The sequence below is a fragment of the Macrobrachium nipponense genome, chromosome 27 (genome assembly GCF_015104395.2).
Source record: "Macrobrachium nipponense isolate FS-2020 chromosome 27, ASM1510439v2, whole genome shotgun sequence".
In the NCBI taxonomy this organism is placed as follows: Eukaryota; Metazoa; Arthropoda; class Malacostraca; order Decapoda; family Palaemonidae; genus Macrobrachium; species Macrobrachium nipponense.
In genome coordinates this window covers 71185237-71204063 of record NC_087216.1, presented here as the reverse complement: position 1 = coordinate 71204063, position 18827 = coordinate 71185237, and positions in this window count along the sequence as shown.

Genomic DNA, 18827 nt, shown 5'->3' with positions numbered 1-18827 from the left:
GAGGAGAAGTAACTGCGACAAATGCTAAGATAGACAGACTTCAGGAGGAGAACTGCCTAAAGGAGAAACGCCTCTCGGAGGTAGAAAGACGACTGGAACACCTGGCTAACAAATTCGAGGAGAGGAGTACAGCAGCAGAGACGCTGAAGATGGAGGGACAGGAAGAGAGACTTAGGGAAGAAAGTCACTCGCAAGGAACAGAATTGTGCGAGATCAGTGCCCCATTCCACCAAAGTCTCCTAAGAACGGAATTGGTAATCGAGATAGAAAGACTTGAGGAACAAATGGGAAAGGGAAGTTTCACTAAAAAATTGAAAATATTGCATGCCATTGGCAAGATAAAAAAGAAATACTGGACAAACAAGAACAGGAACACTTACAAGAAATCATACTCTTCGAAGAAAAGAAAGCAGAGTTTATTCAAGAGAGAGAAGAGTTTCAAAAGGAAAAGGAAGCTATTCACGAAAAGGAACTTGATGAGTACAAGGATGCCTTACAAAGAGAGATGGCAACTTTCTACAGAGAAAAGGAAGAATTTGATAGGAAGAAAGAGGACAACAATAAACAATTAGAGAGTTTCATTAAAAAAATTGAAAATATTGCATGCCATTGGCAAGATAAAAAAGAAATGCTGGACAAACAAGAACAGGAACTCTTACATGAAATCATACTCTTCGAAGAAAAGAAAACAGAGTTTATTCAAGAGATAGAAGAGTTTCAAAAGGAAAAGGAAGCTATTTACGAAAAGGAACAGGTGACGATTGAGTGTATGGAAAGGCTAGAGAAAATCATCGCGGTAGCGCAGAAAAGGGATTATTTGAACTGGAACGTGACAAACGAGAGGGAAGTTCAGATGGAGCAAAAGATTAAGGAACTTGAAGAGATCATTGAACAACAACACAAAATGCTCATAAAATGTGAGACCAGGAAATGTGAGCTTTTACAAGTAGTTTTCAGAGCAGGTTTTGCAGACAAAGAGATAGTGCAACAAATGCTGAATGAGACAAAACATCTATTCTCAATGCAATAAAATGCCAATTGTGGGCCAGCAGGTTTTCTCTAGCCCTAGAGGACATAGAATGAATCAGAAGGAAAAAATGAACAAATACTCGGAACCTGAAGGCTGGGGAATGGCTGGCGGTTGGGGGGCCGCTGGTCCTCTCTGGCCCAAAAAGAGGACATGGAATGCATCAGAAGGAAGACCTGGACGGAATCCTCAGAAGCTGAAGACTAGGGAAAGACTGGCGGTTGGGGGGCCGCTGGTCCTCTCTGGCCCTAGAAGAGGACATGGAATGCATCAAAATGAAGACCTGGACGGAATGCTCAGGATCTGAATGCTGTGGAAAGGCTGGCGGTTGGGGGGCCGCTGGTCCTCTCTGGCCCTAAAAGAGGATATGGAATGCATCAAAAGGAAGACATGGACGGAATGCTCAGAAGCTGAAGGCTGGGGAAAGGCTGGCGGTTGGGGGGCTGCTGGTCCTCTCTGGCCCTAAAAGAGAATATGGAATGCATCAGAAGGAAGACCTGGAAGGAATCCTCAGAAGCTGAAGGCTGGGGAAAGGCTGGCGGTTGGGGGGCCGCTGGTCCTCTCTGGCCCTAGAAGAGGATATGGAATGCATCAGAAGGAAGACCTGGAAGGAATCCTCAGAAGCTGAAGGCTGGGGAAAGGCTGGCGGTTGGGGGGCCGCTGGTCCTCTCTGGCCCTAGAAGAGGATATGGAATGCATCAGAAGGAAGACCTGGAAGGAAATCCAGAAGCTGGAAGGCTGGGAAAGGCTGGCGGTTGGGGGGGCCGGGTCCTCTCTGGCCTAGAAGAGGATATGGAATGCTCAGAAGGCAGACCTTGGAAGGATCCTCATAGATGAAGGCTGGGAAAAAGGCTGGTGGTTGGGGGGCCGCTGGTCCTCTCTGGCTGAGATGAGGACATGGAATGCATCAAAAGGAAGACCTGGACGAATTCCTAAGAAGCTGAAGGCTGGGTAAAAGGCTTGGCGGTTGGGGGGGCCCTGGTTCCCTCTCTGGGGGCCTAGAAGGAGGATATGGAATGCATCAGAAGGAAGTCCTGGAAGGAATTCTCATAAGCTGAAGGCTGGGGAAAGGCTATCGTTGGTGGGCCGCTGTCCTCTCTGGCCCTAGAAGAGGATATTGGCATCGATTCAGAAGGATACCTGCGACGGAATCCCTCGAAGCTGAAGGCGGGGGAAATGCCTGGCGTTTGGGGGGGCCGGCTGGTTCCTCTCTGGCCCTAGAAGACGAATAATGAAGCATCAGAAGGCATACCTGACGGAATCCTCCAGAGGCTAAAGGGCTGGGGAAAGGCTGGCGGTTGGGGGGCCGCTGGTCCTCTCTGCCCTGAGAATAAGGATATGGGAATGCATCAGAAGGAAGACTTGGACACGATACTCAGAAGCTGAAGGCTGGGATAGGCTTCGGTTGGTCCGCTGGTCCTCTCTGGCCCTATAAGAGGACATGGAATTCAATCGAAGGAAGAGTGGACCGAATACTCAGAAGCTGAAGGCTGGGGTAAGGCTGGCGTTGGGGGCCGCTGGTTCTCTCTGTACCTATAAGAGGATATGGAATGCATCAGAAGGAAGAACCTGGAGGAACCTCAGAAGCTGAAGGCGGGGAAAAGGCTGGTGGGCGTGGGGGCCACTGGTCCTCTCTGGCCCTAGAAGAGGATATGGAATGCATCAGAAGGAAGATCCTGGAAGGAATTCTCATAAGCTGAAGGCTGGGGAAAGGCTAGCGGTTTGGGGGGCCGCTGGTCCTCTCTGGCCCTAGAAAGGAGGATGGTGGAATGCATCAGAAGGAATACCTGGACGGAATCCTCAGAAGCTGAAGGCTGGGGAAAGGCTGGCGGTTGGGGGGCCGCTGGTCCTCTCTGGCCCTAGAAGAGGATATGGAATGCATCAGAAGGAAGACCTGGACGGAATCCTCAGAGGCTAAAGGCTGGGGAAAAGGCTGGCGGTTGGGGGGGGGGGCCGCTGGTCCTCCTCTGGCCTGAGAAGAGATAATGGAATGCATCAGAAGGAAGACGTGGACGGAATACTCAGAAGCTGAAGGCTGGGGATAGGCTGGCGGTTGGGGGGCCGCTGGTCCTCTCTGGCCCTAGAAGAGGACATGGAATGCATCAGAAGGAAGATGTGGACGGAATACTCAGAAGCTGAAGGCTGGGGTAAGGCTGGCGGTTGGGGGGCCGCTGGTTCTCTCTGGACCTATAAGAGGATATGGAATGCATCAGAAGGAAGACCTGGAAGGAAACCTCAGAAGCTGAAGGCTGGGGAAAGGCTGGCGGTTGGGGGGCCGCTGGTCCTCTCTGGCCCTAGAAGAGGATATGGAATGCATCAGAAGGAAGACCTGGAAGGAATCCTCAGAAGCTGAAGGCTGGGGAAAGGCTGGCGGTTGGGGGGCCGCTGGTCCTCTCTGGCCCTAGAAGAGGATATGGAATGCATCAGAAGGAAGACCTGGAAGGAATCCTCAGAAGCTGAAGGCTGGGGAAAGGCTGGCGGTTGGGGGGCCGCTGGTCTCTCTGGCCCTAGAAGAGGATATGGAATGCATCAGAAGGAAGACCTGGAAGGAAACCTCAGAAGCTGAAGGCTGGGGAAAGGCTGGCGGTTGGGGGGCCGCTGGTCCTCTCTGGCCCTAAAAGAGAATATGGAATGCATCAGAAGGAAGACCTGGAAGGAATCCTCAGAAAAGCTGAAGGCTGGGGAAAGGCTGGCGGTTGGGGGGCTGTTGGTCCCTCTCTGGCCCTGAAAGAGGATATGGAATGCATCGAAGGAAGACCTGGAAGGAATCCTCATAAGATGAAGGCTGGAAAGGCTGGCGGTTGGGGGCCGCTGGTCCTCTCTGCCTGAGAAGAGGACATGGAATGCATCAAAAGAAGACCCTGGACGAAATCCTAAGAAGGCTGAAGGCTGGTAAAAGGCTGGCGTTGGGGGGCACTGGTCCTCTCTGGCCCTAAAGAGGATATGGAATGCATCAGAAGGAAGTCCTGGAAGGAATCCTCATAAGCTGAAGGCTGGGGAAAAGGCTAGCGTTGGGGGCCGCTGGTCCTCTCTGGCCCTAGAAAGTATATGGAATGCATCAGAAGGAATACCTGGACGAATCCTCAGAAGCTGAAGGGCTTGGGAAAGGCTGGCGGTTGGGGGGGAAGGGGGGCCCCCGCTGGTCCTCTCTGGCCCTAGAAGGGGATATGGATGCATCGAAGGAAGACCTGGAAGGAATCCTCAGAAGCTGAAGCTGGGGAAAGCTGGCGGTTTGAGGGGCCGCTGGTCCTCTCTGGCCCTAGAAGAGGTATGGAATGCATCAGAAGGAAGACCTGGAAAGGGAATCCTCATAAGCTGAGGCTGGGGAAAGGCTGGCGGTTTGGGGGGCCGCCCTGGTCCTCTCTGGCCCTAGAAAAGGATATGGAATGCATCAGAAAGGAAGACCTGGAAGGAAACCTCAGAAGCTGAAAAGGCTGGGGAAAAGGCTGCGGTTGGGGGGCCGCTGGTCCTCTCTGGCCCTAAAAGAGAGTATGGAATGCTCAGAAGGAAGACCCTGGAAGGAATCCTCAGAAGCTGAAGGCTGGGGAAAAGGCTGGCGGTTGGGGGGTCTGTTGGTCCTCTCTGCCCTAGAGAGGATATGGAATGCATCAGAAGGAAGACCTGGAAGGAATCCTCATAAGATGAAGGCTGGTAAAAGGCTGGCGGTTGGGGGGCCGCTGTCCTCTCTGGCCTGAGAAGAGGACATGGAATGCATCAAAAGAAGACCTGGACGAAATCCTAAGAAGCTGAAGGCTGGTAAAAAGGCTGGGCGGTTGGGGGGGTTGGGGGGCAACTGGTCCTCTCTGGCCCATAAGAAAGATATGGAATGCAATCAGAAGGAAGTCCTGGAAGGAATCCTCATAAGCTGAAGGCTGGGAAAGGCTAGCGGTTGGGGGGCCGCTGGTCCTCTCTGGCCCTAGAAGAGGATATGAATGCTCAGAAGGATACCTGGACGGAATCCTCAGAAGCTGAAGGCTGGGGAAAGGCTGGCGTTGGGGGGCCGCTGGTCCTCTCTGGCCATAGATAGGATTTGGAATGCATCAGAAGGAAGACCTGAAGGAATCCTCAGAGGCTAAAGGCTGGGGAAAGGCTGGCGGTTGGGGGCCCGCTGTCCTCTCTGGCCCTAGAGAGGAATATGGAATGCATCAAAGGAAGGACCTGGACGGAATCCTCAGAAGCTGAAGGCTGGGGTAAAGGCTAGTGGTTGGGGGGCCGCTGGTCCTCTCTGGCCTAGAAGGAGGCAATGAATGCATCAGAAGGAAGACGTGGACGGAATCCTCGAGCTGAAGCTGGGGAAAGGCTGGTGGTTGGGGGGCCGCTGGTTCTCTCTGGACCTAAAGAGGATATTGGAATGCATCAGAAGGAAGACCTGGAAGGATCCTCAGAAGCTGAAGGCTGGGGAAAGGCTGGCGGTTTGGGGGGCCGCTGGTCCTCTCTGGCCCTAGAAGAGGATATGAATGCATCGAAGAAACCTGGAAGGAAACCTCAGAAGCTGAAGGCTGGGGAAAGGCTGGCGGTTGGGGGCCGCTGGTCCTCTCTGGCCATAGAGAGATATGGAATGCATCAGAAGGAAGACCTGGAAGAATCCTCAGAGGCTAAAGCTGGGGAAAGGTCTGGCGGTTGGGGGGCCGCTGGTCCCTCTCTGGCCTAGAAGAGGATATGGAATGCATCAAAAGGAAGACCTGACGGAAATCCTCAGAATTCTGAAGGCTGGGAAAGGCTAGTGGTTGGGGGCCCGCTGGTCCTCTCTGGCCCTAGAAGAGGACATGGAATGCATCAGAAGGAAGACGTGGACGGAATCCTCAGAAGCTGAAGGCTGGGGAAAGGCTGGTGGTTGGGGGCCGCTGGTTCTCTCTGGACCTAAAAGAGGATATGGAATGCATCAGAAGGAAGACCTGGAAGGAATCCTCAGAAGCTGAAGGCTGGGGAAAGGCTGCGGTTGGGGGGCCGCTGGTCATCTCTGGCCCTAGAAGAGGATTAATGCAATCAGAAGGAAGACCTGGAAGGAAACCTCAGAAGCTGAAGGCTGGGGAAAAGGCTGGCGGTTGGGGGGGGCCGCTGGTCCTCTCTGGCCCTAGAAGAGGAATATGGAATGCATCAAAGGAGGACCTGGAAGGAATCCTCCAGAAGCTGAAGCTGGGAAAAGGCTGGCTGGTGGGGGGCTGCTGGTCCTCCTCTGGCCCTAAAGAGAATATGGAATGCATCAGAAGGAAGACCTGGAAGGAATCCTCAGAAGCTGAAGCTGGGAAAGGCTGGCGGTTGGGGGGCCGCTGGTTCTCTCGGACCTAAAAGAAGATATGGGAATGCATCAGAAGGAAAATAACCTGGAAGGACCTCAGAAGCTGAAGGCTGGGGAAAGGCTGGCTGGCGGTTGGGGGGCCGCTGGTCCTCTCTGGCCCCCCCCCCCTAGAAGAGGAATATGGAATGCATCAGAAGGAATACCTGGAAGAATCCTCATAAGATGAAGGCTGGGAAAAGGCTGGCGGTTGGGGGCCCGCTGGTCCTCTCTGGCCTGAGAAGAGGAACATGGAATGCATCAAAAGGAAGACCCTGGACGAAATCCTAAAGAATCTGAAGGCTGGGTAAAAGGCTGGCGGTGGGGGGCCGCTGGTCCTCTCTGGGCCCTAGAAAGGATATGGAATGCATCAGAAGAAGTCTGAAGGAATCCTCATAAGCTGAAGGCTTGGGAAAGGGCTAGCGGTTGGGGGGCCCGCTGGTCCTCTCTGGCCCTAGAAGAGGATATGGGAATGCATCAGAAGGAATACCTGGACGGAATCTCAGAAGCTGAAGGCTGGGGAAAGGCTGGCCGTTGGGGGGGCCGCTGGTCCTCTCTGGCCCTAGAAGAGGACATGGAATGCATCAGAAGGAAGACGTGGACGGATCCTCAGAGCTAAAGGACTGGGGAAAGGCTGGCGGTTTGGGGGGCCGCTGGTTCCCCTCTCTGGCCCTAGAAGAGGATATGGAATGCATCAGAATGAAGACCTTTGAAGGAATCCTCATAAGCGGTGAAGGCTGGGAAAAGGGCTAGCGGTTGGGGGCCGCTGGTCCTCTCTGGCCCTAGAAGAGGATGTGGAATGCATCAGAATGGATACCTGGACGGAATCCTCAGAAAGCTGAAAGGCTGGGGAAAGGCTGGCGGTTGGGGCCGCTGTCCTCTCGGGTGGCCCATAGAAGAGATATGGAATGCATCAAAGGAAGACCTGGAAGAATCCTCAGAGGCTAAAGGCTGGGGAAAGGCTGGCGGTTGGGGGCCACTGGTCCTCTCTGGCCCTAGAAGAGGATATGGATTGCATCAAAAGGAAGACCTGGACGGAATCCTCAGAAGCTGAAGGCTGGGGAAAGGCTAGTGGTTGGGGGGCCGCTGGTCCTCTCTGGCCCTAGAAGAGGACATGGAATGCATCAGAAGGAAGACGTGGACGGAATCCTCAGAAGCTGAAGGCTGGGGAAAGGCTGGTGGTTGGGGGGCCGCTGGTTCTCTCTGGACCTAAAAGAGGATATGGAATGCATCAGAAGGAAGAAACCTGGAAGGAATCCTCCTCAGAACTGAAGGTGGCTGGGGAAAGGCTGGCGGTTGGGGGGCCGCTGGTCCTCTCTGGCCCTAGAAGATATATGAATGCATCAGAAGGAAGACCTGGAAGGAAACCTCAGAAGCTGAAGGCTGGGGAAAGGCTGGCGGTTGGGGGGCCGCTGGTCCTCTCTGGCCCTAGAAGAGGATATGGAATGCATCAGAAGGAAGACCTGGAAGGAATCCTCAGAAGCTGAAGGCTGGGAAAAGGCTGGCGGTTGGGGGGCTGCTGGTCCTCTCTGGCCCTAAAAGAGAATATGGAATGCATCAGAAGGAAGACCTGAAGGAATCCCTCAGAAGCTGAAGGCTGGGGAAGGCTGGCGGTTGGGGGGCCCTGCTGGTTCTCTTGGACCTAAAAGAGGATATGGAATGCATCAGAAGGAAGACCTGGAAGGAAACCTCAGAAGCTGAAGGCTGGGGAAAGGCTGGCGGTTGGGGGGCCGCTGGTCCTCTCTGGCCCTAGAAGAGGATATGGAATGCATCAGAAGGAAGACCTGGAAGGAATCCTCATAAGATGAAGGCTGGGAAAAGGCTGGCGGTTGGGGGGCCGCTGGTCCTCTCTGGCCTGAGAAGAGGACATGGAATGCATCAAAAGGAAGACCTGGACGAAATCCTAAGAAGCTGAAGGCTGGGTAAAAGGCTGGCGGTTGGGGGGCCGCTGGTCCTCTCTGGCCCTAGAAGAGGATATGGAATGCATCAGAAGGAAGTCCTGGAAGGAATCCTCATAAGCTGAAGGCTGGGGAAAGGCTAGCGGTTGGGGGGCCGCTGGTCCTCTCTGGCCCTAGAAGAGGATATGGAATGCATCAGAAGGAATACCTGGACGGAATCCTCAGAAGCTGAAGGCTGGGGAAAGGCTGGCAGTTGGGGGGCCCCGCTGGTACCTCTCTGGCCCTAAGAAGAGGACATGGAATGCATCAGAAGGAAGACGTGGACGGAAATACCTCGAGAGGCTAAAGGCTGGGGTAAAGGCTGGAGCGGTTGGGGGGCCGCTGGGTACCCTCTGGCCCTAGGAAGAGGAATATGGGAATGCATCAGAAGGAAGACCTGGAAGGAATCCTCATAAGCTCGAAGGCTGGGGAAGGCTAGCGGTTGGGGGGGGGCGCTGGTCCTCCTACTGGCCCTAGAAGAAGGAATATTGGAATGCATCAGAAGGAATACCTGGACGGAATCCTCAGAAGCTGAAGGCTGGGTGAAAGGCCTGGTCGGTTGGGGGGGCCGAGCTGGTTCCTTTCTGGAGCCCTAGAAGAGGACATGGTCAATGCATCAGAAATGGAAGACATGGACGAAATCCTAAGAAGCTGAAGGCTGGGTAAAAGGCTGGCGGTTGGGGGGCCGCTGGTCCTCTCTGGCCCTAGAAGAGGATATGGAATGCATCAGAAGGAAGTCCTGGAAGGAATCCTCATAAGCTGAAGGCTGGGGAAAGGCTAGCGGTTGGGGGGCCGCTGGTCCTCTCTGGCCCTAGAAGAGGATATGGAATGCATCAGAAGGAATACCTGGACGGAATCCTCAGAAGCTGAAGGCTGGGGAAAGGCTGGCGGTTGGGGGGCCGCTGGTCCTCTCTGGCCCTAGAAGAGGATATGGAATGCATCAGAAGGAATACCTGGACGGAATCCTCAGAGGCTAAAGGCTGGGGAAAGGCTGGCGGTTGGGGGGCCGCTGGTCCTCTCTGGCCTGAGAAGAGGATATGGAATGCATCAAAAGGAAGACCTGGACGGAATCCTCAGAAGCTGAAGGCTGGGGAAAGGCTAGCGGTTGGGGGGCCGCTGGTCCTCTCTGGCCCTAGAAGAGGACATGGAATGCATCAGAAGGAAGACGTGGACGGAATACTCAGAAGCTGAAGGCTGGGGATAGGCTGGCGGTTGGGGGGCCGCTGGTCCTCTCTGGCCCTAGAAGAGGACATGGAATGCATCAGAAGGAAGATGTGGACGGAATACTCAGAAGCTGAAGGCTGGGGTAAGGCTGGCGGTTGGGGGGCCGCTGGTTCTCTCTGGACCTATAAGAGGATATGGAATGCATCAGAAGGAAGACCTGGAAGGAAACCTCAGAAGCTGAAGGCTGGGGAAAGGCTGGCGGTTGGGGGGCCGCTGGTCCTCTCTGGCCCTAGCAAGAGTTATATGGAATGCATCAGAAGGAAGACCTGGAAGGAATCCTCAGAAGCTGAAGGCTGGGAAAAGGCTGGCGGTTGGGGGGCTGCTGGTCCTCTCTGGCCCTAAAAGAGAATATGGAATGCATCAGAAGGAAGACCTGGAAGGAATCCTCAGAAGCTGAAGGCTGGGGAAAGGCTGGCGGTTGGGGGGCCGCTGGTTCTCTCTGGACCTAAAAGAGGATATGGAATGCATCAGAAGGAAGACCTGGAAGGAAACCTCAGAAGCTGAAGGCTGGGGAAAGGCTGGCGGTTGGGGGGCCGCTGGTCCTCTCTGGCCCTAGAAGAGGATATGGAATGCATCAGAAGGAAGACCTGGAAGGAATCCTCATAAGATGAAGGCTGGGAAAAGGCTGGCGGTTGGGGGGCCGCTGGTCCTCTCTGGCCTGAGAAGAGGACATGGAATGCATCAAAAGGAAGACCTGGACGAAATCCTAAGAAGCTGAAGGCTGGGTAAAAGGCTGGCGGTTGGGGGGCCGCTGGTCCTCTCTGGCCCTAGAAGAGGATATGGAATGCATCAGAAGGAAGTCCTGGAAGGAATCCTCATAAGCTGAAGGCTGGGGAAAGGCTAAGCTAGGCTTTTGGGGGGCCGGCTGGTTCCTCCTCCTGGTCCCTAGAAGAGGGATATGGAATGCCATCAGAATGGAATACCTGGACGGAATCCTCAGAAGCTAAGGCTGGGGAAAAGGCTGGGGGCCGGTTGGGGGGCCCCTGGCCTGGTCCTCTCTGGCCCTAGAAGAGGACATGGAATGCATCAGAAGGAAGACGTGGACGGAATCCTCAGAGGCTAAAGGCTGGGGAAAGGCTGGCGGTTGGGGGGCCGCTGGTCCTCTCTGGCCCTAGAAGAGGATATGGAATGCATCAGAAGGAAGACCTGGAAGGAATCCTCATAAGATGAAGGCTGGGAAAAGGCTGGCGGTTGGGGGGCCTCTGGTCCTCTCTGGCCCTAGAAGAGGATATGGATTGCATCAAAAGGAAGACCTGGACGGAATCCTCAGAAGCTGAAGGCTGGGGAAAGGCTAGTGGTTGGGGGGCCGCTGGTCCTCTCTGGCCCTAGAAGAGGACATGGAATGCATCAGAAGGAAGACGTGGACGGAATACTCAGAAGCTGAAGGCTGGGGAAAGGCTGGTGGTTTTTGGGGGGCCGCTGTTCTCTCTGACCTAAAAGAGGATATGGAATGCATCAGAAGGAAGACCTGGAAGGAATCCTCAGAAGCTGAAGGCTGGGGAAAGGCTGGCGGTTGGGGGGCGCTGGTCCTCTCTGGCCCTAGAAGAGGATATGGAATGCATCAGAAGGAAGACCTGGAAGAAACCTCAGAGCTGAAGGATGGGGAAAGGCTGGGCGGTTGGGGGGCCGCTGGTCCTCTCTGGCCCTAGAAGAGGATATGGAATGCATCAGAAGGAAGACCTGGAAGGAATCCTCAGAAGCTGAAGGCTGGGAAAAGGCTGGCGGTTGGGGGGCTGCTGGTCCTCTCTGGCCCTAAAAGAGAATATGGAATGCATCAGAAGGAAGACCTGGAAGGAATCCTCAGAAGCTGAAGGCATGGGGCGAAAGACTGGGTGGTTGGCCGCCCGCTGGTTCTCTTCGGACCTAAAAGAGGATATGGAATGCATCAGAAGGAAGACCTGGAAGGAAACCTCAGAAGCTGAAGGCTGGGGAAAGGCTGGCGGTTGGGGGGCCGCTGGTCCTCTCTGGCCCTAGAAGAGGATATGGAATGCATCAGAAGGAAGACCTGGAAGGGAATCCTCATAAGATGAAGGGGCTGAGAAAAGGCTGGTGGTTTTGGGGGGGGCCTGCTGTCCTCTCTGCCTGAGAAGAGGACATGGATGCATCAAAAGGAGACCTGGACGAAATCCTAAGAAGCTGAAGGCTTGGGTAAAAAGGCTGGCGGTTGCCGGGGTTCTGGTCTCTCTGGCCCTAGAAGGAGGGATTATGGAATGCATCAGAAGGAAGACCTGGACGGAATCCTCAGATGCTGAAGGCTGGGGAAAGGCTAGCGGTTAGGGGGCCACTGGTCCTCTCTGGCCCTAGAAGAGGACATGGAATGCATCAGAAGGAAGACGTGGACGGAATACTCAGAAGCTGAAGGCTGGGGAAAGGCTGGCGGTTGGGGGGCCGCTGGTCCTCTCTGGCCCTAGAAGAGGACATGGAATGCATCAGAAGGAAGACGTGGACGGAATACTCAGAAGCTGAAGGCTGGGGAAAGGCTGGCGGGTTGGGGGGCCTCTGGTTCTCTCTGGACCCTAAAACAAGAGGATATGGAATGCATCAGAATGGAAGACCTGGAACAAGGTAAAACCTTCATAAGCTAGAAGGCTGGGGAAACAGGCTAGCGGTTTTGGGGGGCCGCTGGTCCCTCTCTTGGCCCTAGAAGAGGATATGGAATGCATCAAGAATGGGGACTACCATTGGACGGAATCCTCAGAAGCTGAAGGCTGGGGAAAAGGCTGGTGGATGGCGGTTTGGGGGGGCCGCTGGTGTCCCTCTGGCCCTATAATAGGACATGGAATTGCCATCAGCAAGGAAAGACGGGTTGGCGGAATACCTCAGAAGACTTGAAGCTGGGGGAAAGCTGGCGGTTGGGGGGCCGCTGGTCCTCTCTTGGCCCTAATAAGGAGGACATGGAATGCATCAGGAAAAAGGAAAAAAAAAAAAGGAAAAATTGTGGACGGAAATCCTGCAGAAGCTGAAGGCTGGGGAATGGCTGGCGGGGTTTGGGGAGGCCGCTGGTACCTCCCTGGCCTTATAATAGGATATGGAATTAGCAGCGAAGGAAGACTATGGACGGAAGTACCTCAAAGAAGCTGAAGGCCTGGGGAAATAGGTGCTGGCAGTTTGGGGGGGCTGCCTGGTCCTCTCTTTGCCCGTTAAAAGAGGACAATGGAATGCATCAAGAAATAAGGACCCCTGGAATGGCAATCCCTCAAAAAGCTGAGGCTGGGGAAAGGCTGGCGGTTGGGGGGGGTCCCGCTGGTCCTCTCTCTGCCCTAGTGAAGCGGACAATGGAATGCATCCAAAATGAAATGAAAACATGGCCACAGATTCCTCAGAAGCTGAACGGCTGGGGAAAGATCTGGTGGTTGGGGGGTGGGGCCACTGGTCCATCTCTTGGCCCTATATTGAATGGACATGAAACATGCATCAGAATGAAGACATGGTCCGGAATCATTAGAATCTGAAGGCTGGGGATATTAGGCTGGTGGTTGGGGCCCGCTGGTCCATTCTCTGGCCCTAGAAGAGGATTATGGAATTGCATCAAAGGAATAAGACATGGACAGAATCCTCTAGAAGCTGAACATGACCTGGGGGAAAGGCCTCCGCGGGTTGGTGGGGGCCGCTGGTCGCTCTCTGGACCCTAGGAAGGAAGGATATGGAATGCAATCAGAATGAAAGAACATGGCCCAGCAATCCTTCCAGAAGCTTGAAGGTCTGGGGAAAAGCCAGCTGGGGTTGGGGGGGTGTGGGGGCCACTGGTCCTCTCTGGGCCCTATAGTGATGGACATGAAATGCATCAGAATGAAGACCCATGGGCCTAAACAATCATTAGAAGTCTGAAGGATGGGGAAAACCGCTGGTGGTTTGGAGTTGGGGCCACTGGTCCCTCTCTGGCCCTAGAAGAGGTATATGGGAAATGCATCAGAAGGAATACATGTTTCCCGAATACCTCATAAGCCTGAAGACTGGGGAAAGCTCGCGGTTTGGGGGGCCGCCGGTTCCCCTCTCTTGGCCCTAGAATAGGATTATGGAATGCATCAGAATGAAGACATGGCCAGAATCCTCAGAAGCTGAAGGCTGGGGAAAAGCTGGTGGTTGGGGGGCCACTGGTCCTCTCTGGCCCTATATGAGGACATGAAATGCATCAGAATGAAGACATGGCCGGAATCATTAGAAGCTGAAGGATGGGAAAACGCTGGTGGTTGGGGGGCCACTGGTCCTCTCTGGCCCTAGAAGAGGATATGGAATGCATCAGAAGGAAGACATGGACAGAATCCTCAGAAGCTGAAGGCTGGGGAAAAGCTGGCAGTTGGAGGCCGCTAGTCCTCTCTGGCCCTAGAAGAGGATATGGAATGCACCAGAAGGAAGACATGGACGGAATCACCCAAAGCTGAAGGCTGGGGAAAGGCTGGCGGTTGGAGGGCCGCTGGTCCTCTCTGGCCCTAGAAGAGGATACGGAATGCATCAGAAGGAAGACCTGGACGGAATCCTCATAAGCTGAAGCCTGGGAAAAGGCTGGCGGTAGGGGGAATGCTGGTCCTCTCTGGCCCTAGAAGAGGATACGGAATGCATCAGAAGGAAGACGTGGACGGAATCCTCAGAAGCTGAAGGCTGGGGAAAGGCAGGCGGTTTGGGGTCCGCTGGTCCTCTCTGGCCTAAGAAGAGGACATGGAATGCATCAGAAGGAAGACATGGACGGAATTCTAAGAAGCTGAAGGCTGGGGATAGGCTGGTGGTTGGTCGGCCGCTGGTCCTCTCTGGCCCAAGAAGAGGACATGGAATGCATCAGAAGGAAGACATGGACGGAATTCTAAGAAGCTGAAGGCTGGGGATAGGCTGGTGGTTGGGGGGCCGCTGGTCCTCTCTGGCCCTAGAAGAGGACATGGAATGCATCAGAAGGAAGACATGGACGGAATCCTAAGAAGCTGAAGGCTGGGGATAGGCTGGTGGTTGGGGGGCCGCTGGTCCTCTCTGGCCTGAGAAGAGGACATGGAATGCATCAGAAGGAAGACATGGACGGAATCCTAAGAAGCTGAAGGCTGGGGATAGGCTGGTGGTTGGGGGGCTGCTGGTTCTCTCTGGCCCGAGAAGAGGTCATGGAATCCATGAGAAGGAAGATATGGACGGAATTCTCAGAAGCTGGAGGCTGGGGAAAGTTTGGTGGATGGGGGGCCACTGGTCATCTCTGGCCTAAGAAGAGTTCATGGAATCCATGAGAAGGAAGATATGGACGGAATCCTCAGAAGCAAAAAACGGAGGATGTGGGGAAAGTTTGGTGGATGGGGGGCCACTGGTCATCTCTGGCCTAAGAAGAGTTCATGGAATCCATGAGAAGGAAGATATGGACGGAATCCTCAGAAGCTGAAGGCTGGGGAAAGTTTGGTGGATGGGGGGCCGCTGGTCCTCTCTGGGCCAAGAAGAGGACATGGAATGTATGAGAAGGAAGATATGGATGGAATCCTCAGAGGATGAAGGCTGGGGAAAGGCTGGTGGTTGGGAGGCCGCTGGTCCGCTCTGGCCCAAGAAGAGGACATAGAATGCATCATAAGGAAGACATGGACGGAATCCTCAGAAGCTGAAGGCTAGGGAAAGGCTGGTGGTTGGGGGGCCGCTGGTCCTCTCTGGCCCAAGAAGAGGACATGGAATGCATCAGAAGGACGATATGGATGGAATCCTCAGAAGGTGAAGGCTGGGGAATGGCTGGTGGTTGGGGGGCCGCTGGTCCTCTCTGGCCCAAGAAGAGGACATGGAATGCATCAGAAGGAAGACATGGACAGAATCCTCAGAAGCTGAAGGCTGGGGTAAGGCTGGCATTGGGGGTGCCGCTGGTCCTCTCTGGCCCAAGAAGAGGACAAAGAATGCATCAGATGTGTCATAAAATGACACATTTAATTTTCATTTCCATTAAAAGAAAAGGTGTTAATTTCTTTGTCATTAAATTTACTTAGATTTTCTGATTTACTAATTAATGATCATTAATTATTTTTAATTATAAGTGAAATTTTTTGCATGTATTTTGCAAATGGGACAAGTTTCCCTCCGTTTTTTTTTTCAGCCTTAATGTGGGGGTAATGTGTGGCTGTCCGGGTTACTGTGCACACATGGCAATTTAAGGGGACATTCTTGGATCCCAATAGTGGCGAGCGCTGCTATTCTGTATTGGTTATACTATGTAATTAAGTGTACTTATCTTCCTGATGATGACGAACCAGCTAGGTATCTTATATAAGTTAATTTGCATGTTTGGCCAAATGTGTATAGGAGTTACATAATAATGCTAGGTTAGTTCTCGTGTCAGCGTTTGGCGACTACCAACGAGATTTAAGGTAAATACAGGTTGATTTCTGGTTTGCAATAAAATTCCAATGCCTAAAATTCCTACCGTTGTTCCCTTCTTAAAGAAAATTATGTGCTGTGGACCATTTTGAGCAATCGGAGGATATAATTTTACCACAGTAATAATTTTTTATGGTCCTTTCAAACCGGATACGCGATCGTCTTACCCTAACCTTTCCCGGTTCTTGGTTTTCGTTTGCATAAACCATTCAGCGGTTATTATCGTTATGGCGGAGCCCAACCTTGTTTACATTCATATAGGCTAGGCTACGATTTCGTTATTATTCGGATTCAGTCGTTACTTGTGTTTACCTAGCATAACCTATCAGTTACTTGGAAGTTAACCCGATTTTACTCTTTAGTATTTTCGTCTCCAATTTTCAGGCCTACCTAATAATTTGATATATATCCTGCTCATTATATTTACGCAAATTGCAATGAAATTTGTTACATTATTCCTGTAAGGCATATTTATTTGTTTTCTGGGTTGTATTGAGAAGACAAAATTTTAAGATTATGGGTATTAGGTAACCATTTTGAAATTTGTGTTAACATTTATTTCCAAGTTAGTGTATTTGTGTATTACAGTTTATTTAGGTTGGCCTAGTGAGTTTGTGCCTATCCTTATTTGAACTATGTTGTCAGCTGCACATTTATTTGTGAAATTTGCCTAGGCTAGCCTAAGGTTTTTGGCTATTTGTAACAGCCTTTGGATTTGGCTTTTAGCCCATTTTTACTATATGGTTAGTCTTTTGCTGTTGGCTTTGCTAGCCTGAGGTTTTTGGCTATTTGTAACAGCCTTTGGATTTGGCTTTTAGCCCATTTTGACTGTATGGTCACCTTTGCTGTTGGCTTTGTTAACCTTTTGGTTTGGCTTGTTTAGCCTCCTAGTTTTAGCTCTTGGTTTGCCTACTGATTTGACTATTTTACAGCTAGCAATTTGTTGTTGCTGACAAGTATCTGAAATTTATTTATGATCCATATTGAAGTTACAATTTGCTAGTGAATCATATTTCGTTAAGTTGTATCATGGCAAATTTCAAGATTAACGATCGCTCGCTTAATGGGTTCAAGGGAGCTATTACTAGAGCGCTACATACAGCAGCTATTGGTGTAGCTAGTCCAACTTTGATGACTGTAAAATCCAATGTGGAAACGGTAGAAAAGCGTTGGAACAAATATTTGGAGGTATGGGATCAATATATCTCCGAAAGAGATTCTTTGAGTGATGATGAGTTTGATGCACTTGAGAAGAATCATGCTTAATACGAAGTTTTGTATTATACAGAGACCAATAAATTATTAAATGTTTTAGATCAACTACAGAGTGCAGTTCCTGGAATATCCAATCCTGTTCCAACACAACAGAGTGCCAGGGTACGTTTACCTGAAGTAAAGATTAACAGCTTTGATGGAAGTGTAGAAGAATGGCAAACTTGGTGGGACTGTTTCCGCATTGTTAGTTGTCTCAGGATTTCAGGTCACAGACCAAGACTATGATGATGCTATTGCAGCTTTGCAAGATAGATTTGCTAACCCAGAGAAAGTAAAACAAACATTAGTGCTTCTGTTGTTCAATATGGTTAAGCCTAAGAATACTGCTAAGGAATTGGAGCAGTTTAAGCTGGATTTTGAAAGAATTATGAAGACTCTTCAACACTATGTTACTGATTTACAGTCTTCCCATTGGCTTATTGCTGTTCTGTTAGAGAGCAAGTTGCCTACAGAGGCAGAGATGTTAATTTTTCAGAAATTTGAGACTAAATATTTTACAGTTGATCAACTCAGCACAGGTCTTGCCGACCACCTTGAATTTCTTGATAGGATGATAATGGCAAATTACAGTCTGATAGTGATAAATTTCCACAGGATAGTGGCAAATCTCAAGTTAGAGATAAAGTGAAATCCTCCAACCAGACACGGCAGGTATTTACAGATAAGACTCAGATTGGAACTTATTCAGTTGAAGCAACATCTTCTAAAAACCAATGTTTATTGTGTTCATCAGATAGTCACAGAGCCAGACAATGCTCAAAGTAAGCTGATGCAACTTCCCAAAGAAGTAGGCTGATAGATATGGGACAGTGTTCTAGATGTTTAAGAAATAAGCATAATAGCATGTGTTTGCAGCCTGTCCCTCCTTTAATTATCCCTCTAATAATTATCATTATTAGATACCTTGACCTGAGCCGTAGCTAAAGCAGAAGAATATTTGGACCCAGCACTCTTTGTACTTGAAACTACACTCTTAACTTCAATGTTTGTAGTACTGTTAACTTGCTTATCTTACTTTGCAGTACCATCTAATTTCACCTCACTTTGCAACTTGCCTCCAAAATTGCTGTAGCAAAAAACTTCATTATGATTAGACTTATTGCAGACAAAGCTTTGTCTGCAATAAGTCTAATCATAATGAAGTTTTTTGCTACAGCAATTTTGGAGGCAAGTTGCAAAGTGAGGTGAAATTAGATGGTACTGCAAAGTAAGATAAGCAAGTTAACAGTACTACAAACATTGAAGTTAAGAGTGTAGTTTCAAGTACAAAGAGTGCTGGGTCCAAATATTCTTCTGCTTTAGCTACGGCTCAGGTCAAGGTATCTAATAATGATAATTCCAAGTCACAGTATGTTCGCTACTTTTTCGATCCTGGATCGCAGATTTCATTTATTACTTCCAAGTTAGCTACGGCACTACAGCTAAAGACTGTTGAGAGTCAACAACTTGTTTTGCAAGGTTTTCAGTCCCAGCCAAAGGAGGGACAGTTTGATATTATGACACCTCTAGTTTCTCTAGGTAGGAGGATTAAGAAGATGAGAGTTGTAATTGTGGATGAGTTACCAGGTAGTATTTCTGCACCAGGCATGCATAAGGTTTATCAAATGCTGCAGGGTAAAGGGATTAAAACTGCAGATGAAATTTCATCCGCCACTGTCTCAGGGATTGAATTAATGGTGGGTTCTGATTATTTTGCTGATTTTGTTGGTGGTGTTACCAAGTGTGAAGGTATTAGATTGTTTGAGACACCTGGTGGTTACATTCC